This window comes from Tamandua tetradactyla, chromosome 10 (assembly GCF_023851605.1).
Source record: "Tamandua tetradactyla isolate mTamTet1 chromosome 10, mTamTet1.pri, whole genome shotgun sequence".
Lineage (NCBI taxonomy): Eukaryota > Metazoa > Chordata > Mammalia > Pilosa > Myrmecophagidae > Tamandua > Tamandua tetradactyla.
The window spans coordinates 87,299,050-87,323,215 of record NC_135336.1 but is presented as its reverse complement, the minus strand read 5'-3'; positions in this window follow the sequence as shown (position 1 = coordinate 87,323,215).

Here is a 24,166-nt window from a genome sequence, read left to right as displayed (position 1 = left end):
ACGGTTACATAATAAAAGCTATATAGTTATAATCATTATCAAAAATCAAGTCTACTGGATTACAGTTCAGCAGTTTCAGGTATTTTTTTCTGGCTATTCTGATACACTGGAAACTAAAATGAAATATCTATATAATGAATTAGTAGTCATAATCATTTGTTAAATTCTAATTTTTCAGTTACACCTCCTCCCAATCCATTTGATCTTTCTCTGTCTTCAGGACTATATGGACTATGGCCATTTTAACTTCTTCATGTTGGAAAGAGGTGTAGACTTTATGAGTAGAGGAATAACACTGGTAGTTGTTTTTGGAGATTCTAATACCTCTGGGTTTCAGGGCTCATCTTACACAGCAACATTATGGAGAACTTAAGTTGCTGAAAGACTAAACTTACTGAGAAAAACTTTTATAGAATCTTCAACAGACACCAGGGTATACTTTAGGATTTCCAGGAATGCTGTTAGTTGGGGATACTGTGGCAATTTGTAATATCTGGTTGAAGCTTTCAAAAGAATAACCTGCAGAACGACCTTCTGACTCTATCTGAAGTCTCTTAGCCCCCAAAACTTTATTTTGTTTTATTTATTTTACCTCTTTTGTTCAAGAAGGCATTCTTAATCACACATGCCAGGGTCAGAATCTGGGAGTCATGTCCCATATTGCCAGGAAGACTTACACCCTTTGGAGTCGTGTCCCAGAAAGAAGGAGAGTAGTGAGCTTATTTGCAGGGTTGGCTTAGAGAGAGAGAGGCCATATGTGAGCAACAAAAGAGGTTCTCTGGGAGTAACTCTTTGTCATAATTATTAGTAGGCTTAGCTTCACCATTGCAGAAGTGTAAAGGCAAGCCTCAGGATTGAGGACTTGGTGTGGTAGGTAGATTCAGTTGTCAATTTGGCCAGGTGAAGGCACCTAGTTCTGTTGCTGTGGACTTGAGCCAATGGTACGTGAACCTCATCTGTTGCTAATTACATCTGCAGTTGGTTAGGAGGCGTGCCTGCTGCAATGAATGACATTGACTTAATTGGCTGGTGCTTAAATGAGAGAGTGCAACATAGCACAGCCTAAGCAGTTCAGCATTCCTCATCTCGGCACTCTCAGCTCAGCCCAGGCCTTTGGAGATGCAGAAAGAAATCACCCTGGGGAAAGTTGTTGGAACCCAGGGACCTGGAGAGAAGGCCAGCAGAGACCATCCTGTGCCTTCCCATGTAAGAAAGAACCTCAGTGGAAAGTTAGCTGCCTTTCCTCTGAGGAACTAGCAAAATAAATCCCCTTTTATTAAAAGCCAATCCGTTTCTGGAGTGTTGCATTCTGGCAGCTAGCAAACTAGAACACTTGGCTTATTAAATTTGTAGTCCCTAATTCTTGAAGGAATATGAGTAATTCCCCAGGTAGGGATGTTTAATGGGTCTGCATTTTTCTACAGTCCCTCAAGCAGACTTTGCAAATAGTTTTTTCTTCTGGCCAAAATGCTCTGGAATATATCAGTGTATTACATTTACCAGTACAGAATAACAGAATCTCATTTCATATTCAAGGTTCCATGTAATTAGGTTCTTTAAATAAACTGACCAGACAGGTTAAATTAGATAACATGTTACATAAAATTTAAATTTTAGATAAAACAAACATTTCCATTGTTCTCATATAGAAGTTGAAATTTAAAAAATGCAGACAATGTCACTCTTTACCCTGCATTCTGATTTACTTTTGTATTAACAGGATTTCCTTCTTTCACATCTCTAACTGAAGTCTGATCTCTTTTTCAACATCTTTAATGGTTGCTGAATGGAGTACTGCAATCATATCATTTTTAATAGGTGGCTACATTCTCTTTATCATATACTAATGCTCCAAGTCTCTGGGTTATATGTAGTATCACGAGGACCTCCACTTAGTTGGTTCAGTGAACAAAAATTATTTCCTTTATTTGTTACAACACAGATTTCAAGGATGTATCTTTTCATTTATTCTTTCAATGATATATACAGGTCTACAGTATGCCAGTGTCTGTAATTAGAGCTTTTTATCAATACAAAAAAAAAACATATCTGGAGTAGCTGTGCTGACATATTAGTAATCTTAGCAATATTATTTATGCAGTTTTGGAATATAGCATGCTTGTATAAATTCACATACATTTAGCCATTTTACAAACAATTACATTTTCATCACAAGTTGTTCAAAGGAAGAAGAAACATCAATTTTAAATATTACTTAAATTTCCCCTCAAGTGCTCTTTTGAATCAAATCAAACAGACATATCATTAATTAGTTGTAGAAAAAAAAGAATGTTATTATCACCTTGGCTCAGCAATTGCAAAATGATTTCCTTGTTTTACTCTGTGATTTGCTATGAAATGGTTCAACTAACATTGACTTATTAATTACTGTAATTTACTTGAGTTAAGGTTGAAGCTGTAAGAAATTTGCTACCATATCTTCCTTTCTGTCTAAGGATGTGAGTGGGTAAGTGAGCAGGTTCCAGAATGACGTTTTTTTCAGGCATGATTGAAGTTGATTTTTACCTCATGTAAAATTTCAAGCTGTTATTGCAGCTCCAGTCTACAATGCCAAAAAGATCAAGTTTCCTCTATCTAATGTTTTTGCTACTTTCTTGAATGCTGTTCTTAACTTCAGGGTTCAACATGGTCAGCAAGCAGAGGAAGGGGTGATGGAAATGATACTGCCTTTCTTTTAAGGGTACCACCTGGAAGATGAGTGCCTTATTTCCACCCACATCTGACTATGTCTAAGTTAGTCACAGGGCTCCAGATAAATACAAAGAAGTTGGAAATGTATTATTTATGCTGAGTAGGAGTAGAGTGAAAACTCCTATAGCTATCAATGAGTGGGAGTATGAATATTTAGAGACAGATGTGTTTTCACATTTTCTATCACTTATTCAATCTTTTGTGAACATCCAGTAGAAAACTGACACTTTCCACCCTCATAGTTTAATAAGTGTCAAAATGATGAAGTTGAATATTAAGGTAGCAGGTGAATCTGTTAAAAGCCGCCTTAATGTTGTGCCCTTATTATTTCATTATGACTTTTGTTCCTCACTTTTTGCCCACTGACCCACATACCACACCAATATGGCACATTGAGTGTGCCTGAATAAGTTCTGAGCTCCACCCCCTTACCTCCAACCACAGTTAAGTTAAAATGAATAACAAAAAATATTTTCTTTCAGTTGTCAAATTATGTTGTATTTTAAGGTGAAATTGGGAAAATCAGATTTATTCAGAATCTTTTACATTTTAATAGTGAAGCTAATGATGAGAGTCTGACAGTTACACAAGTGGAAGATGTTTTTACCTTAGAATAGCTATTTGGCTTTCTTCAATTATACCATGCAATAGATGCATAAAGAAGGTCTTGATCACAAATGTCATCCAAAATCATCATTAATTCTCCACATGTATCTGGGCTATTTCTACCCCCCTCTCTCTCCAGGAAAAAAGAAACACAACAGGATAGAAATCTTTTAACACTGACCAGTTCATGATAATAAAAAAATGTCGTGTCTTATCCCTACCCCAATGGGTGCTGCAGCAGTGGAGATGGAACAATGGCATCTACCCTCTCCCTGCAGTAAGGAGGCAACACCTCTCCCCCATACAGCTCATGGGAAGAGTTCTGAGTAACATGAGACATATGTACCTGGAAAAATCTGTGAGTTATACTCTTCTATTCAATCCTTCCTTGCACTAATGAGGTAGTGTTCTTTCCTCATGGACTTGAACTCTGAATTTCATTCTCTCCCTGAAGTAATGAATTGGTGGTCCTTTCTCTCTCCAGCTTATGTGGGAGAGACTGTGGAGTAGAGGACTGTCATCTGAGCATGACAAATGGGGGAGATCAGATTCAAACTATAGAGAATTTATATATTAAATTGACATTTAATACACAGCCCACCAAAGTAAGGCAGAACAGGCATTTTGACCATAAATAGGTTGACCACATGCTTAAGTAAAATATTTAAATCAGAATCATAGTCTTATAACATGATACTCAAAATGTTAAAGATATAATCCAAAGTTACTCAACATAACAAGAACTAAGAACATTTCAAATCAAATGAGGAAAGACAACAGAGCTAATGCCCAGATGACACAGTGTTGGAAATATTGGACAAAAGATATAAAGCAGACATCATAAAAACACTCTAGCAATTAAAAGCACTCTTGAAAGAAACATAAACATAGAAAATGTCAGCAAAGAAATAGAAAATATAAAGAACTAAATGGAAATTTTGGACTGAAAAATACAATAATAGAAATAAAAGTCTCACTGGATGGACTAAATAGGATGGATAGGACAAAGGAGAGAATCAGTACAATTAAAGAGCATTCAATAATATAAAAAACAAAAAAGAGAGATCACTAGACATTACCCAGTTTGAACAACAACTAACATACAGATAGATGTTTAAAAAAAGTCTGAGCTGAGTTTCAGGGACCTTTGTGACAATTACAAAATATCTAATGGTTGTTTCATTGGAGTACAGAATGAGAGGAAAATGAATATGGAGCTGAAAAATTGTTTGAAGAAGTAAAGGATGCAAACTTCTCAAATCTGATAGAAGACCAAAATCCACAGATTCAAGACGCTGAATGAGCCTGACACAATATTAACCCAAATAACTCCATGTCCAAACATACCATACTCAAATTTATGAAAGTTAAAAGAATAATTTTATTATTCATTAACCTTATTTGGACAGAAATGCCAGAAAAGGTGATCCTACAGGATTTAGTATCTTAGAATTCCAAAGAAATGAACAAAACTGTAAATGGTCTAGATAGCATACAAACAACACAAAGCAACTGAAACAACAACAACAAAAATAAATGATATTCTTGTTATCTTGAAAAATGTGTGGTGTTGGTTTATATTTGACCCACTGAATATGGAACTAACATATTATTCAGTAATTTTCTCTTTTTGAAATTGGTTTTCATATAATCTAAATTGTTTGCATTTCCTCTTAACTTTCAGATGAGAAATAGTACCAAGAATTTTAATACTTTGGCTTTACTTTTTTTTTGTTAATTTTGTTTCTTCAACTGTTAAATACCTACTTTTTTCTTTAATGTTTGAAACCACTCTGGATTTAATTAAGTCATCTATCTTAATTTTGGAGCTGTTGACATACTTTCATATTAATAGGAAATTTTTTACTAGGTAGACATAGCTTTGTATGGAATTTGGATTTTTGAAATACTGTTATCCTGTTTCAAAATTATTTCAGTTTCCTGAGATTTTCTGACTTTTGTTTGGAAAATATAGATACTCAAACTAACCATGCTTTTGCAAATGACATAATGAGTGTAAGATGTGGTGAGCTTTAAAGAAGCAAAAGCCTTAAAACATAATCAGTGTTGATTTTAGAAGTAAAGGTAATTTACTTTTTTTTTTACCTAGAAGTAAAGGTAATTTACTTTTTTTACCCTCAAAAAGAACTACACCCTCTTTCAAATGATTAGGTTTATCATGTCCTTTTTACCAACTCTTTTTAATCCAAAAAGGATTAAAGTGTCATCTTCTTACTTGAGGAATCTCAGCATTTAGGTGAAGCAGGTACCCTATTTTTTATGACGTATTCTCTTTCCTAGACATTTGGAATAAAATTTTCAACATATGTCTGCTTGTATCATTTGAATGTGTTTATGTCAGTATTCTGTTTACATTTGGGAAATCAAGCAACCCAAAACGACCCTGTGATTTCAATCATTTCTAGTTTTCATTGAAAACTTTTTATTTAGTCAGTTCTTCATCTATACCATAAATTATTTTCAGGGAAATATGTTAGTTTATGTTTTAATTTCCTAGGCTGCTCAAAGCATACACCATGAAATGGTTCAGCTTAAGTGACGTCTTACAAAAGACTATGGGAAAATGACAATCGTCAAGGAAATGCTTTCTTCCCCAAAACCAGCTACCAGTGGTCCTTGGGTCCTCTGCCACATGGTAAGGCAGATAGCAACTTCTGCTAGTCTATCCCTTTCCTTCTAGTTTCATTGATTTCAGCTCTTATTTGTTTTGATTTGTTTACCTCTCTGGATTCCAGTAACAGAATTAAGGTCAATTATGAATAGGGAATAAGGTGGATCAAACTTTAGTGAAGTAGCCTCATCAGAAGATCTTATTACATGGGTTTACATCCACAAGAATGGATTAGATTTAAGAATATGTTTTTTCTAAAGTACACACAGCTTCAAACCACCACAGTTTCTATTCAATTGTCAACATCATATGATTTGATTACCTATTCCATGCTGTGTCAATGTAAATATTATTTTGAAATCAATTAGACAGTATAGGTCCTGGGAGAGCCATGGTGGCTTAGCATGCAGAGTTCTCACCTGCCATGCCAGAGACCTGGGTTCAGTTCCCAGTGCCTGCCCATGCAAAAAAAAAAAAAAAAGATATATATATATATATATACACATATATATATATATATATATATACACACACACACACATATAAAATATATAAATATGATATACTTATATAATGTATAAATATATATAATATATATATTATATATATATAATATATATATATCCTAATAGGCCTTTTCATAGACAGATCTTATGTAATCGGTTTTTTCACATCTCTTTAACTGAAATTTGAATTTTCTCTAATGGCTAACATTCTCACTATCTTCTCTGATGGAGGTTATTGTTGTCCCCTATTTAAAGAGGATGTAAAAAATTCACTACCTGGCCATGATCCATGATATCCATAAACTTTTCCTTTGCCATCCTTCTGTTTTTTTTTGCTTGGGCAGGCTCCAGGAATTGAACCTGGGTTTCTTATATGACAGGCAAGAATTCTGCCACTGAACCACTATTGCACCATCTGCCATCCCTCTCTTTTATTTTTATCATAACATATATTGTCTTCATACTAACAGCCACGTTGTTTTATCACTTCTTGATTAATTGCTTCTTGAATTTTCTCTCCACATCTGTCCTATTATTAACTTCATCCTCCAAGTAGGTGATCATTCTAGAATTCTCAATTTTACAAAACCAAAGTCTCTCTTTTGCATTCCAGTTACTCATGAACATAATTGTGGCCCCAGAATGCCACAGTCTAGGGTGAGAAAACATCACCTTGCTGACATGTCAGCTTTACACTTCTAACTTCATGTAAGCCAGTAAATTCCAGTTGTTTAAACTAATCCATTTTATGGTGTTGCTGTTAGCAGCCAGAAAACTAAATTATCAATTATAAAGTCTTAATTAATGCAAATTACCAAGTCAATCTAGACATTTTGTGCCCTGGGTGTTAGCTCATCATAATTTGAAAAAAATTAGTGTCTACACGCTGAGTATAATTTTCTCATCGGACACTTAAAATCCAACTTATATCCCCACAAATTTCTGACGCTTGCTAAAACCTTAACTATTTCCAACCCAATCATCTTTGTTCATTATTTATCTTTATTGAATATCTTACTCTCTGAAATTGAAATTCTTTTCAACTATCCTTTTAATAACTCATTGCTCCGGAGTTCTTGCATTTATTAGTTTTAATGCTTCTCTTCTATGAAAACATGTTGACACCTCCAGTGACTCAGAATTAGTATGTTTTAATTGCATTTAATTTTTATTCATACTTCTATTCAGCTAGTTCACAATTGTTTGAATTTTAGACAAAGTTGATAACATGGGCAAACAGATTGAGAAATAATTTTTTTTTAGGTGATAATGAATGTGTTGACTTGATATATTTGAGTCCTAAGGCATGACAATGTGAACCTGCTAAATGAAGGTAAATTGTTGATTGATGCTGAATTCTGAAGGTCATGGAAAGTCATGCTAAAACTTTGGAGATGCATTCTATTTACAATCTTCCATATTGGAGGGACCAGTGCCAGTTCGTATTTTGCCTTTCAGCATAGTATTTCTGGCAGAAGCAAGAGTGAGCTGGACAGAATGATTTTTATTAAATGTCAAAGAAACAGATTCTGGGATATTTGACATTTGAAATAAATTACTGATCCAATTTCCTGATTAGATTGAACTGGATTGTTTTAACCCATTTATATAAACCTTATACGAACATAGAGCCCTTAAATATCTAAAATAAACTTTAATAGTCTTTTCAACTTTCCATATTCTAAGCTTACATTAACCAAAAATAATTTGATGAGGAGTGTTTAACATTAGGATTGACAATGTGTCTCCTGAAGCTTCATTCCTAGTACATCTGGATGGTAGAAATTACTTCCCTATGTGCTATTTCTTCAAAGGTAGTTGCCTAAATGAAGGAAGCAAATTTCATTTGAAAGTTCTCTATTGCCACACTTTAGTCATATAGAATATGATCAGGGAATTTCAGGTACAGCTTTAATTAAACCCAACTTTATTAAATGAGTTATTATTGACACATTTTTTTTCCTATTCTGAATCTATTTTAGAGCAGAGTTTGTTTAGCCCAGATTGAAAATGAACCTCCCATCCTCCACATTGCAAATCTCACTATTGACATAGGTGGAGATGTGAGATTATAGAAGTAATAAGCTGTCTCCAAACTACATAAGTAATCAGCTGATACCAAAGAAGATACCATATTTTAATAAATGGTCTTTTGGAGGGGCCTCTTATTTAGTTATGTGCAAATGGTTTCATAAATATTTAAATCAGCCTTTACCACCACATATCTGGGCAACAGTCCCTCTCATATTCCTATATCCTGAGTCACTGCAGACTGCTGGAAAGAAAAATGAACATCATATCATGGAAAAATGAGCAAAATATCTCCGTAAATTACTGTCATATGAAGTCAATATAAACCTATTAAGTTCAAATCATCATCATCATCTTAGCATATATCCTTTAGCAGTGGGAAGAAGGGAGATAGGAGAGATTTCTTTAACCAGCTCTGGGTTGAGTTATCAGGGCCTGAATTGGGCACAGATTTGGAGATTTTGCAAAGTATACCACAGCTTATACAACAGGATAAATATTAATGGTCTCCTAATTTGGTGACTAACAGCACAATTTACTTGAGTTTAAATTCTAGCATGTTCCATATGCATTTTATACAGTTGAAGATTGTAACTAAGATTTTGAACAATTCTGAACTAACTCCTCAGTCACTGAAAACTGAAAGAGATCCAAGAGAATCTCTTCTAATATCAGAATTGCTCCTATTCTGCCAGGTTTGGTAGAGTTCATTTACTATTTTTAAAATCACCCTTTATCTACAGGTTAAGTTCCATAAAGATGCAATATAAGGTAAAATATTTCTGGAAAAAATATTGAAAATTACTGAATAAAACTTTGAGGTTATAAGCCTGAACATGCAGACTCACTCACAAATATGCAAATAGCTATACAATCCTAAGACCCATCCTGCAAACTTCCAATCAACGTGTTTTTGCAAAAGAAAATGAAGAGGACATTACATTTATCCCCTATGACTAAGTAAAATTCATCTGTTGGTAGATTATTTTAATTCAGTTTTTATTCTTTACTCTAGGAATTTTTCTTGACTTCATCAAGTCTAAGTAGGTGATCTCCTAATGTACTTACATAGCAAACAGAACTACCATTCCATGCCAATTAAAATGCTTAAAATAAAAGACTGACAATACCAAGTTTAGCAAGAATGAACCAGCTACAACTGTCCTACATGGCTAGTGGCAATACAAAGTGTTACAATTGCTCTTGAATGATTTGTTCATTTCTTATTAAGTAAGACATACATCTACCCCTGATCAAGCAATTTCACTCCTAGGTATTACCCAAGAGAAATGCAAACATGTTCACAAAAAAATAAAGACTTGTACAAGGATGTTCATAGAAGTTTTATGTATAATAGTCATAAACTGAAAATAACTAAAATATTTATCAACAGGAAATTTAATAAACAGATTGTGGAAGCAAGCACTACATGAAAAAAGAATGAACTAGTGAAACATGCAAAAACATGGATGAAAATCATTGGCATTATGCAACCATTTGTTGAACATTTTGCGGGGGGGGGGGGGGGCGGGGAAGTGCATGGACCAGGAATTGAACCTGAGTCTCCCACATGACAGGTGAGAAGTCTACCACTGAACTACCCTTGCATTCCCCACCTCATTTATATGGCTTTTTTTTTTCTTTTACATGAGCAGGCTCTGAGAAACAAACCCGGGTCCTCTGGCATTGCAAGCAAGAATTCTGCCACTGAGCCACCATGGCCCACCTTATATGGCTCTTAAAAGCTGGGGTAAGAGGATGAGAACTGAATACAAGTGTGATAGGTATAATAGAATAAAAATTCATAGAAATGTAAATTTGAAATGTGTATTTTATTGTATAGAAAATATACCTCAATTTTAAATTTTTAATTATTAGGAAATAATGCTATCATACATCAATAATTCCAATAAAGTTCTAAATGATCTTTCAATAGACGCCAAAAGTAAAAAAAATTCAATATTATCTGAATTAAAAAGGAAAACAAAAGAAAAAATTATAAACTATAAATCAGAAGGTACTTTTTAAAATTCACTGAAGAATAATTCTATGAAATCAATGGCTATTTGTGTATTTAATTGTAAAATAATAAAAATATTCTGAGTAAACTATTGGTTTTGTCTGTTTTAGATCTTTATTAAAACTTATTCTTTCTTTTAAAACCTGCATATAGTTCAGAACTGCTTGAACTGCAAGATTTGGAGGGGCAATAATTAAGAATTTAATCTTACCATTTAAATTGAATCAAACCTTTGGAAATATAATAATAATGGCTTTGCAGAAAATATCCAATATATGTTGGTTTTAAAATATTATGTACCCCAGAAAAGCCATGTTTTAATCCTGATTCAAATTGTGGAGACAGCCGTTCCTTTCATCTTGGTTCAATACTACAAGTTGGGAACTTTTGATTAAATTATCTCCATGGAGATGTGACACTCGATTGTGGGTGTAACCATTTGATTAGATGGAGACGTGACTCTACCCATTCCAGGTAGATCTTAATTAATTTACCAGAATCCTTTAAAAGATGAAACATTTTGGATAGAGCTGAAAATGACAGATCCTACAGAGAGAGAACCAACAGAAACTTCAGAACAAAGCTGACACTGATGCCAACATTTGGAGAACAGGGACACTGATGTTTGGAGAAGCTTCAAGCCCAACAGACATCATCACTAGATTTTATGCAAGCCAGAGCCTGGATGAGCCAAGGGAAGCCAAGAGATGAAAACTAGCCCTGGAGAAGCAAAGTGAGAAACCCAGACAGAAACAGAAGCTGAAAGCAATGGAGCCCAGGACCAAGGGACAAGCAAGGGATTGGTGTACCTTCCCAGCTAACAGAGGTGCTCCAGATGCATTGGTCTTCCATGAATTAAGGTATCTTTTCCTGGATGCCTTAGTTTGGACATTTCCACAGGCTTAGAACTGTAAACTTATAACTTATTAAATTCACTTTATGTAAGCCATTCCAGTTCAGGTGTATCATATTCTGGCATCTTCTAAACTAACACAGTGTACTACTAAAAATCTTAACCCCACATCATAACACTGTTTTTAGCCCCTGAAAAGTTATGCACATTTTACACAATATGGTTTAAATTTCTGTATTAGTACCTTTCACTACAAACATATTTATTCTGTATATTTTACTTTTTTGTATATTCTGTATAATTTACTTTTCTTGCATATTTTATTTCTTAACTGTATTGTGCATGCTATACACAAACGGGATAATATAGGTAACTTTTTAGGATTGAAAGTCATTTTTTCATCATCAACTAATGTAGAATGTCTGATTCAAGATGGCAAAAAATGTCTGTATGACACTAGCTACTAGACCAAGCCAAATTTAAGGAGAACTAGTTAGTTCCAGAATGAATCTATTACTTGTTGTTCAAGTTATCAAAATTCTCTCATTCTCCATATACTTGCTGCTTATTTTTATTCTGCTTTATTTCCAAGAACTTTAGTCAGTATGTATTAACTTTTATAAAATAACATCAGCAAGGCCTTTAAAAATGTAGTTATGTAAAATAGACCATTTAAACAAGCTCTAACTTAACATGATTCTTAATGGAAAGAATAGCATCAAATGGTCCATCAAGCGAAAATGGAACAATTCACCAGTTGAACCAAGCTTTACATTTCACTCAGTCATGGGGAATATTTTAGTAAAGCCAAAACTAAAACAATGTGAAAGCAAATATATGTAGAAAGGTAATGACCAAAGCATAGCATTTTCATTAACAGCAGAATAGTTTATTTTGAATATATTTTATGTCTCTTTATTAAAATTGATTTGGACCTATACCATTAGTTCAAGTTCAAAAGTAAATATACATTAAAATATGTGCTTAAAAACAACAAATTTGAATAAAGTTTTTAAAAACAGGCAAAAGTTTGGAGGTGCAAGAGTAGTTCAGCGGTAGAACTCTCACCTGCCATGTGGGGGACCCAGGTTTGATTCTGGGTCCACGCACTTCCCAAAAAACAAAAACAAGAACAAGCAAACAAAGAAAGATAAAACAAACAAAAATTCAAGAAATGGTGCTGCAATAACAGGATACTCACATGGAAAAAAGAACGAAATGTGACCCCACCATACAGCATAAGAAAAAAAACAACAACAAATCAGGCAACATTTTAGTTTACTCTTTCACAAAATATTTGTATTGATAAAATATATAAAAATGCATATCAAGCTATTAGCTACTTGCTCCTAAGGGAGGAAGTGGAATTTGAGAGCATAAACAAAGTTAAGAAGAATTTTTAGTTTTTATTCTGAATATTTACAATTGTTTGCTTTTTAAAAAATAATAACATATTTGAATATTACTTGACAATGAAAACAATAAGAATTAAAAATAAAAAGCAAATTTTACATCAGTTCTTTAGTTAGAAACTTCATCTATGAGTCTGGACAGAGCATATGTCACGAGAAATTGAAGGACCTGAGCAGCTGCCGTGGAAGTACAAGTCTACTCCTTCCTTTGTCCATGGCTTGTGCTTACATGTGCCTTGTAGTTATCAGTAAACTATGTTATAGGGTAAGATGATTGATTCATGTTAGTCTAACTCGATCTGAACATTTGTTTTGTCAGCGAAATAACAGACAATTCTAAAAAAAAATGTAATTTCAATTAGCATAGGAAAAAAAGATAAATTCACTAATAAACAGGGAAAAAAATCCAATGAGTCAACATGAGAAATGCTATCCTTAAAAATTTAATCCTCTGATGTGGGGTGAAATTGTGGCATAGGGAGGTGTAGAATTTAGTTAGTCCTCTAAAGCAGCTAGTAAACAGCTAGGAACTGCCTGGAATAAATGTTTGGGAAAAATCCATGACTGGACATACTTTATACACCAATCTAGAAGGGGTAGAAGAGCAGACATCTCAGTAGGGAACTTATTCTAAGTAGCTCATTGGAGAGAGCATCAAGCATTTTCAATTGACATCACTGATGCAGGCAAGGGTGGAGTTAAGATGGGTCTGAGAGACAAAGTAACAAGTGAAGCGGAGATGGTCCCAAACAGTATATCTTCCCTAAGAGAAGAGGGGTGGGGTACAGTTCAAGTGGTGTCCCTCCTTCAGAGAATTCAGACCCCAGAGGCTGGGAATCAGAGATGGCTTAAGCTTGCCTTCCACCTCAGCCTCTGTCTTAACCATGCCTCCAGCAGACTGAGAATTAAAGACTCCACACCCCTTTACCCCGGTGGGGCGCTGTGGGCTGACAAGCACCACCCACTGGGCAGCACAAAGTCTATAGGAAAGTTGACAATCTGCTGGATCTCAACCTCAAAGAAATTTCATACTGAATACACCCCCCTCCTGACCTTGGTCCTAACTTGTCTGGGAAAATCTGATTGGTGTCAATCATATCTGGGGTACGTGATCCTCAAAAAAGGCTCCAGCCAGCCAACCTGGCTATGGATATAATCAGCATACAATCAATATCCTTATGTAAGTTATTATTTAAAACGTTAAATAATAAAGGATCAAAGATGAAGGCTTAAGAAACAGTACAAGAGGCAGAGATACAAGCTAAGAAATCCTAAGATTACCAGCAGCCCACACCAGTCTCAAACTATGAACTATGAAATAATCCCTCAACTTCAGATTCAAGTTGATTTAATTTGGTATTCCAAATAGAATTTTTACTATATGATAAAATGAATGAATATTGAACCTAAAGCCAAGTTATAGATACCATAAAGAAATGAATGCGTAGACTTTTCCAAGAAGATTTGAGAGAAGGTTGCTATTTCTCTTTTGCAGATGTTGCATATTAGTATTGTTTTACTGCTTGATTTTAATAAAATATATAGAGAATAAAGAAAAAAAAATGTTCCATATAGGCAGGGCAAAAACCAGAAAAACAAGAGCTGAAAAATTGTGATCAGTTTAACAGAAGTGATGCTGGAGGGTTGAAATAAGTTTTATTGAATGCCAAATAACAGATAGAGAACAAAGTTAACCAACATGGAAACCCTAGGTAAAAGAGGGAAAATGACCATCAGAATATCTAATTTTGATTGAGATCAGATAGCAAGGCACCAGAAAAAATGTATGAGATACTAAGAATAATGAATATATGTTCCAGTCAAAGGACCAAGCTAACACTTCAAAAGAGATACAGGAGTTGAAACATTTAAAGTTGTTCAAACAAATCTTCTAAGTCAAATAAAAAATCAAATCAGTAAGGTGAAGGAAAATATGGCAGAAGAGAAGAAGGATATAAAAAAGATACTAGTGGCCAAAAGAACTCAAAAGCTTGAAAAAACAAACAGCATAACTAATGGAAATAAAAGACACAATATAAAAGATGAAAAACATGAAAACTTTTGACAATTTTGACAGTGTAGGATTTGAAGAGGGAGAACAAAGGATTGGTGAATTTGAGGATTGGCCAGCTGAAATCCTACACATAAAAGAACAGATAGGGAAAAGATTAGAAAAATATGAGCAGAATCTCAGGGAGAGGAATGACAGCATGAAATGTACAGATATTTTTATGATGGGTGTCCTGAGAAGGAGAAGAGAAGGGAAAAGGGGCAGAAAGAATTATGAAGGAAATCATCACTGAAAATTTTGGTTTCTTAACAAAAACATAAAATTACAGATCCAAGGAGTGCAGTATACTTCAAACAAAAATAGATCTGAGTAGTGTTACTCCAAGACACTTACTAATCAGATTATTACATGTAAGAGAAAAACTGCCAAACAAGAGTTCCATATCTGACAAAACTGCCCTTCAAAAATGTCATAAGTTTTAACATATTTGCAGACAAGCAAGCACTAAGAGAATTTTGAACACGAGTTGTGCTCTACTAGAACTACTAAAGAGAGCACTACAGGCAGGTAGGAAAATACAGGTGAGAGAGTTTTGGAGAAGAGTGTAGAAATGAAGACTATCAGTATGGGTAAAAAGAGAAAAAAAAGAGATATTTCAGAATAAAGTCATGATGCTTGCAACAATATGGATAAACCTTGAGAACATTTGAGTAAAATCAGCCAGAAACAAAAGGACAATAGTGTATGGTCTCACTCATATGAAGTAACATTAAAGGGTGAACTTTGTTAGTTAAGTTGAGAACACAGGTTATCAGGAGATAGAGAGCAGAGATTGGGCATTTGATGCTGAAGGAGTACAGAATATTCAAAAGAATCAATTATAAAGATCCAGAAATGTATAGCACAATGCTATCTTATGGTAGCAAATATTGTAAGTACACTGAACAAAGCTTAGAGTGTGAATGGTTGAAAAAGGAAGGTAGGAGCAGGTACAGAAGGAAATAAAGCAGATGAAGTAAAGACTGGGGCTGTATAACTAAGTGAAAACTAGAGTGAACAATGATGGTGATTAAATGTACAATTACATAAATATTTTTACATGATGGAGAACACATGAATATCAAAAATACAAGGTGTTGAAATGGTATGGTATAGGGAAAATACAACTGATGCAAACTATGGTCTATAGTTAACAGTAATTATAATTACATTATGATTACAAAAGCAATAATTGCATGTTTGTAATATGCTTCTGTTAAATGTAACAAGGGCAATATGCTGAAGCTAAATGTCAATAAGAGGAAGATATAAGGGAGCGATATGGAAATCTTGTTTGTGGTGTTATTTCTCTTCTTTATTTTTCTTCATTTTTTCCCCCTCTTCTTCTTTCTTTGTGGAAGAAATTGAAATGTTCTCATATATATTGTGGTGGTGAATGCATAAACTATGTGATTAACCAGGAACCAGTGATTGTTTACTTAGGATGGATTTCTTGGTGTGTGAATAAAACTGTCAAAAATAAACAGAAAGATATAAATGCTGGAGAAAATGTGGAGAAAGAGATGTACCTTTCCACTGTTGGTAAGGAAGGAGAATGGGGCAGCCCCTCTGGAGGACAGTGTGGTGATTCCAGAAGAGACCAAGTATAGGGTTGCCATGGGATACTGCAACTCTGTTATTTGTTATATAATTAGAAGAAATGAAAGCAGGGAAAAGAATGGACATTTGCACACTGAGGTTTATGGTGGTAGTATTCAGGATTTGCAATGGATGGAGGAAGCCTAAGGGACATTGACTGATGAACAGAATGTCGAACTGTGATGTATACAGCAATTGAAAATTGAGCAGTTGCAAGAAGGAAGTAAGTTCTGAGACATGCAACTAGGTAAATGAATCTTGGGGACAGTATGTTGTGTGAAGTAAGTCAGAAATGAAAAGACAGATATTATAATGTCTCACTAATATAGGCTAACTACAATGTGCAAACTCTGAGAATTGAATTTGAGAGCACAGGTTATCAGGGGAAGCCTGACTGTAAAGGTTACTGGATTGTAAACTCTTACAGCAGTCACATCTAATCTGGAGTTGTAACAATTATTTCTGAATTCAGAGATATTGAGCTCTTTGTGTATAATCTGGTCATTCTCTGGAACTTTGGGTATCTGTGTGACACCTGAGACTCACAGCTGGAGCTCTGCAGCTATGAAAGTCAGCATTATCCCATATAGCAACTGTTAAAAAGATGAAAAAAAGGTAAGATTTCAATTAGAGATATGAATGAAGCTGATCTGATTAGAACTAAGGTAAATCAGACTAGTCTAAAGGATGTTATTGACTGTATTTTAAACTTCAACTTCTGTGTGTGACCAAAAGAAGAGGTGTTTATTTGGTGTAAAAATTATATTTTCTGCAGCACACTATCTATTCTAACTTATATGGTCAGTTTATTTGAATGCTATAATAACAAGGAACCTTGAAAATGGAGTGAGGTCTTGTTGGTTTGTACCAACAAGATTAATGTGATGTCCTGATATACCCCAAAGTAATCTGGACAGAAAATAAAAAAGTATTTGCAAAGTGCTCTTGAGGAATTGAGGGAAAATGTGGAAATATTAAACTTCTCTACCTGGGGAAGACTTGATATTCTCACAAGCATTATGGACTACCAATTTAATAAACCAAGCCCTTGATCTTGGGGCTTGCCCTTCTGAAACTTATTCCTGTAAAGTAGAACCTCAGACTACTTGTAATTATGCCTAAGAGTCATCCCAGAGAACCTCTTTTATTGCTCAATATGGAATCTCTCTCTAAGTCAACTCTACAGATAAACTCGCTGCCTTGCTTCAACATCAGACATGACACCCAAGGCTGTAAATCTCCTAGCAACATGGGATGTGACTCCAAGGGATGAGCTTGGCCCTGCCATTGTGGGATTGAGAAGGAATTCTTAACCAAAAATGGGAATAGAGATGAAACAAAGCAAAGTTCCAATAGCTAAAAGATTTCAAAGAGATTTTAAGTGTCATTCTGTAGATTATTCTTATGCATTATATAAGATATCCCTTTTTAGTCATTGGTGTATTGGAGTAACTAGAGGGAAATTCCTGAAACCATTGAACTGTAATCTGGTAGCCCTGATTCTTGAAGATGATTGCATAACTATATAGCTTTTATGGTGTGACCATGTGATTATGAAAACCTTGTTTCTGTGGGTCCTTCTTGCTTCTGCTGGGTCTCTTTCTTTCTCTCTTAGCTTCTCTCCAAAATGTCTCCATGGGAGTTTTCTTTTTCTGAGCTCTCTCTGTTAGTGAGCTCTTTTAAAGTATAGGGTTAAGACTAACTTTGAATGGGCTGGTTCACATTGCCATGGATACAACCTAACCCAAAGATCCCACCCACAATAGGTCTGCACTCATAAAAATGGGTTAAAAGACTTTTATGAGGTGCAGAAGAAACTCAAACTAGTGCACAAAAACAAACTAGTTATTGATTTTTGTGTGTTAACCTCATACCACACCACTTTACTGAATTTCTTTATTAATCCTAGTAACCTTCTTGCAGATATTTCAGGGCTTTCTCTAAACTCATGTCATCTGAAACTAGTGAAAGTTTTTATTATTATTTCTAATTTGAATGCATTTTACTTCTTTCTTGTCTTATTGCTCTGGCTAGAACTTCCAGTACAATAGAGATAGTGAGAATTGGCATCCTCTCTTTTTCCTGATCTTAGAGGGAATAGTTTCATTTCATTGAATATGATGCTGTCAGTTTTTCATATATGTCCTTCATTATGTTCAAGAAGTTTTCTTTTATTCCTATTTTCTTAAGTGTTTTATTAAGTATGCTGAATAACTTCAAATGCTTTATGCATCAATTGAGATGAACATGTGTTTTTTCCCCTGTTGTTTTGTTGATGTGATGTATTATACTAATTGATTTTCTTATGTTGAACCATCACTGCATTCCTGGGATAAAACCAATTTATTCATGGTGTATAATTGTTTTGATGTTATGTTGGATTCAATGGCAAGTATTTTGTTGAGGATTTTTGCATCTATATTCATAAGAGAAAATGGTATGCAATTTGCTTTTCTTATAGAATTTCTATCTCATGGATTTTAAAAATCTACTTAAATAACTTTTGGCTTTTGGATTTTAGCACTTTTTTTTTTAATGCAGACATTTAGGGTCATACATTCCCCTCTAGACACTGCCCTCATTGCATCCCATATGATTTGTTATGTTTTGTTCTTGCTTTCAACCATCTGAAGCTATTTACTGATTTCTCTTACAATTTCTTCCTTGACCCACTGATTATTTAAGAGTGTTAGTTAATGTCCCTACATTTGGCGATTTTCTAGTTGTTTGCCTGTTGATTTCCAGATTCATTGTCTTATGGTTACAGAAGATACTTCATATAATTTCAATCTTCTAAATTTACTAAGATTTGTAGTGTGATCCATCATGTGGTCTCTCCTGGAGAATGAACCATGTGCACTTGAGAAAAATGTATGTCTTTTTGCTTTCAGGTGCAAGGTTCTGTATATGCCTGTTACTTCTAGTTCTCTTTTTCTTCATTGATTTTCTGTATAAATGTCATATCTATTGATGAAAGTGGTGTAATGAAGTCTCCAACTATTATTGTAGAGTTATCTATTTCTTCCCTTCAGTTTTGTGAGGTTTGCCTAAGGTATTTTGAGGCATTGTGGTCAGGTGCATAAATATTTAGGACTGTTATTTCTTCTTGGTAGATTGCTATTTTTCTTATAGTGTCTGTCTTTGTCTCCAATAACAGCTTTGACTTAAAGTCTATTTTGTCTTATATTAGTACAGCTGCCTCAGCTCTTTTTTGGTTACTGTTTACATGGACTATCTTTTCCTGACCTTTCATTTTCAACCTCTTTCTATCTTTGAGTCTAAAGTGTGTCTCTTGTAAACTCTGCATACTTGGATCATGCTTTTTATCCATTCTGCCAGCCTGTATCTTTTTACTGGGGAGTTTCATTTTTAGCAGTCAATTTTATTGCTGTAAAAGCAGTACTTATTTCAGCCATTATGTCTTTTGGTTTTAATGTCATATCCTATTTTTGTCCCTCTTTTTCTTTTTTGCAATCTCCTTTTCTGTATTGTTGATATTTTGTGATGTACTTGACTGATCCTTTTCTCATTTCTGTTTCTCTATAATTTTAAATATTTTCTTTGTGTTTACCCTGGGATTTATATATCTATATCTATATGCTACTAATTTGAAAATAGACCAAATTAGTTTCAATAGCATACATGTTTTCTGTTCCCATATACTTCTGTTTCCTTTCTTTATAGTGTTTCTCCCCTCTTTACTGCTTTATATTTTGCATGTCCATGAACAGGAAATATGCCTTTTTCTTGTTCAATTGGCTTCCTATTCTTATATAATTAAAGAGAAGAGTTGTATATTGGAGATTCAGTGTTATTGGGTTTTGCATTTACCCTTTTAGATAGCATTATTGATGATCTTCATTTCTTCACTCTCTCTTATCTTTTGCTTTCTCCCTGCAGAACTCCATTCAGTAATTCTTGTAAGGTAGGTTTCTTGTTGACAAGCTGTCTCATTTTCTGTTTATCTGTGAGTATATTAAACTCTTTCTGATTTTTGAAAGACAGTTTTGCTGGATAAAGAATTTTTGGCTTGCAGTTTTTCTCTTTCAGGCCTTAAATATATCAAACTTAAATATATCAAACTGCTGCCTTCTCACCTCCATGGTTTTTGATGAGATATTGGCACTTAGTTTTATTGAGGGTCCCTTGTACATGATGTATTGCTATTCTTTCGCTGCTTTCATAATTCTCTGTTTATCTTTGGCATTTGACATTCTTATTAGTACATGTATCAAAATGTGTTTATTAGGATTCATTCTGTTTGGAGTATTTTAAGCCTCTTGGACATGTATACTTATGACTTTCATAAAAGTTGCAATGTTTTTTAACTATTAGTTATTCAGATATTCTTTCTGCCCCTTTTTCCTTCTTCTCTCCTCTGGGACACCCATGACATGTACATTTGTGCACTCCATGTCAGTTCTGTTTCCCTGGAGATCCTTGACTAATATGTAAAGAAATAATTATATGATGTAAAATTACAAAATTTTAGCCACAAAAATTGCCAAATTATTTTGAATAACATGGGATAGAAGGTGTGTGTGTGTGTGTGTGTGTGTGTGTGTATGTGTGTGTGTGTGTGTGTGTGTGTGTGTATGGGTGGGTGTTGTGGAACCTGACCTAGTATTATATAGAACTACTACTCTATTAGAGGAAATTATTTCCATTAATTAAGCTGAATGGGTATTAATTAAAATGAATATTTGCTGTATTATTTTTGTGAAGTTTGTATGTCTTCAAGATTTCATTATCCACTTTTTAAAAAGGAGAAAATGTTGCAGCTATTAAATTAAAGTTATTATAAGATTGAGTACTACTGATAAAGTATATGCTATTAACCAGAAGATAATTAGCTATTAATTTTAAGTTATTTATTTATTTATTTATTTTGGCATGGGCGACTCCGGGAATCGATAACTTTTAAGTTAATTTTAATCAAATAATTTAACTAATATACTCTGGAAAAAATCTTAGATGTCCTTGAGAAACATAATTATATTAATGGCATTAAATTTACAGAAAATTAAAAGGTAGTTTTGATATCTAAAAACAGTACCAAGACAATAAAGATAATTCTAACATAAGAAATCTTTTAGAATATATTCATTGGGGAAAATTGAGTCTCATAGAAAATATATCAAGTTAAAATGAAAACTACAAATTTAACTCAATTTTCCAGGGAAAAAAATTGTCAGGGAAATTGCAAAGTGTCTTTCCTTTCTAAAGTCACAATTTTTCCGGCAGTTTTTTTCTTATAAATATCTAAATCAGTCACATGTAACACGCTTTATTCACTATGGATATCTCATTTACATGTGCAATACATTTTCCAGAGTAGCATCTCTAACTAGAGTGAGTGATTTGTGAGAGGGAATAAATAGGTTCAGATGATTCCTTCTCCTACCAAACACACACTGTTTCCCTCTTCACTTGGGTGTTAAATGAACTAACTCTGTAATAAAATATTAATTTTTTTACATATTTCCATACTACTTCAACAAATTAATTTATTCAATAAGAATATGTTGAATGCTTAAAACATTAACAGCACAGTGTATGGGACTGAAATTAAAAAAGGATGCATTAGCCATGGTCTTGCTCTCACATATCCCAGAGGAAAATGTGGGAGATATGAACATGGGCAAAAAAAGAGAGAGTCAGAGAAGAGCACCAAAAAGTATGCCGTTAAAAAAATCTTTGACTGACATTGACTATATGTTAGATGGAATAAGAAAGGATTCCCAGAGGAAGTGATGCTTTGGACTGAATCTTGCAGGGGGAATAGAGTTATCTAAGCAAGGAAGGTAAGGGTAAATTGAAAGGCAAAGATATAGCACCATAAAAATGACCGTAGCATTTGCCTTAATCAAGAAATGCAGAAAAATGATTATGATATAAAATTATTTTTCTGTGAAGCATTCCTTCTTGTTTCTGCTGAATCTCAATAACCCAAGACTTAGTTCTTAGAAATTTGAACCCCCTGTTGGGAACCAGTATTGCCATAGTTGTCCGACATTCTCTAAACATAGAGAAAACATGGTCTAACATTCAATGTACTTATAAACTGATGATTAATCAAAAGTTTCAGTAATTTAGGGAAACTAAAAGAACACACTTTTCTGAGTGAAAGCCATAGAATAGTCCTTAACAGAACTCTAAGAACTTTTCTTGATCTTAAATTTTATGACTTTAATGTTATGAGAAATCAACTTAAAATATCATAGTGTGGTAGGTTGAACCTGTTACGTACCCCGTAAAGGTCACGTTCTTTCATCCATTCCTGTGGGCATAGACCTCTTGTAGGTGGGGCCTTTTGATTAGGTTATTTCCTCTGAGATGTGACCCCATCCTATTCAACGTGAGTTTTAATCCTCTTACTGGAGTCCTTTATAAAAGGATAAAATACATACAAAAGGTAAGAGATGAAATTAAAAGAACCTCATGAGAAAAGTCCCAGAGAAGCTTAGAGGCAAGGACATACCCACAAAAGCTGAGAAAGGAAGTCACTGAAGCCAGGTCTGGAAGGAATGGAAGATGGGAGAGAAAAAGGCACAATGCCACGTTCCTCCCTATGTGATAGAGGAGATAAATCTCACCGGTAATTGTTCTTCAGAGAAGGTATCATCTTACAGATGCTTTAATATGTACATTTTCATGGGCTTAGAAATACAAACTTGTAAGCAATAACTCCCCATTGTTCAAAGCCAGTCCATTTCTGGTATATTGCATTCTGGCTACTTTACCAAACCAAAACACATGGTAATTGACAAATGCATTTTTTACAGGTCAAGGCCACCGTTATGGACATACTGAGTTTACCTATAAACAATTTTGGATAAATTTTGGAAAACATTTAATACAATGTCTTACTTGTGTATTATCTGAATGGAATGAAAAAAACAAAAGAAACAAACAAAAAACAACAAAAATTGCCTGTTTCTTCTCCAACCATAAAATGTACTAGTGATCTTTTGATTTTCTCTCACATTTAAATATGTTAAGATATATTTAAAAAGATATCTATTAGCTACGTTATATCTTCTCCTATATCAACGTGGATAGTTATATATGAGTAAAAACATGTCTTCTTTTACACTCATATTTAATCTAAAATAACTGAAATAGTATCAAATACAGAGAGGTCTCATCCAAATACATTATGTAATTTTTAATATAAAGCATGCAAAACAATCTATGGATATGGTTAGTAATACATTTTCCTCTTAAAGCATAATATGTCCTGCTGTTGCAGTTCATGCAAAAAGTATAAGTGCATTTTAAAGTTTTGCATTGTAAACTGGATCAGGTCGTGCTCTAAATGGGATCCTTTAAAATCCAAATTTATTTTTTCTTTGTTATCCATGTTAATATTTATAGCATGCCAATTTTGTTCTTAATTAGGTTTTATATCCAATGAGGCCAAGGAGAACAGCATCATTTTTTAAATTAATGCTTAGTTGTCATTACAAACAAGTAGTCTTGGTTACCAGCACAAAAAATGTGTGATACTTCCTTTTTATTAACTTATTTCTAAATTTATGTTTAGTAATACTTTTTTAATAGTTGTGTAAACTTTTTAATAGTTACACAACAAATTTCAGAATCATAATTAGAACCTACTGATGCCAAGATTCTATGGAATATATTTTATTCTAATTACGCATTTTGAAATACTAATAATGGGCCTGGGAAGATGATCCATGCCTGCCCTTTTTGGTTTATAGGCATGTTTCTTCTATTCCAGT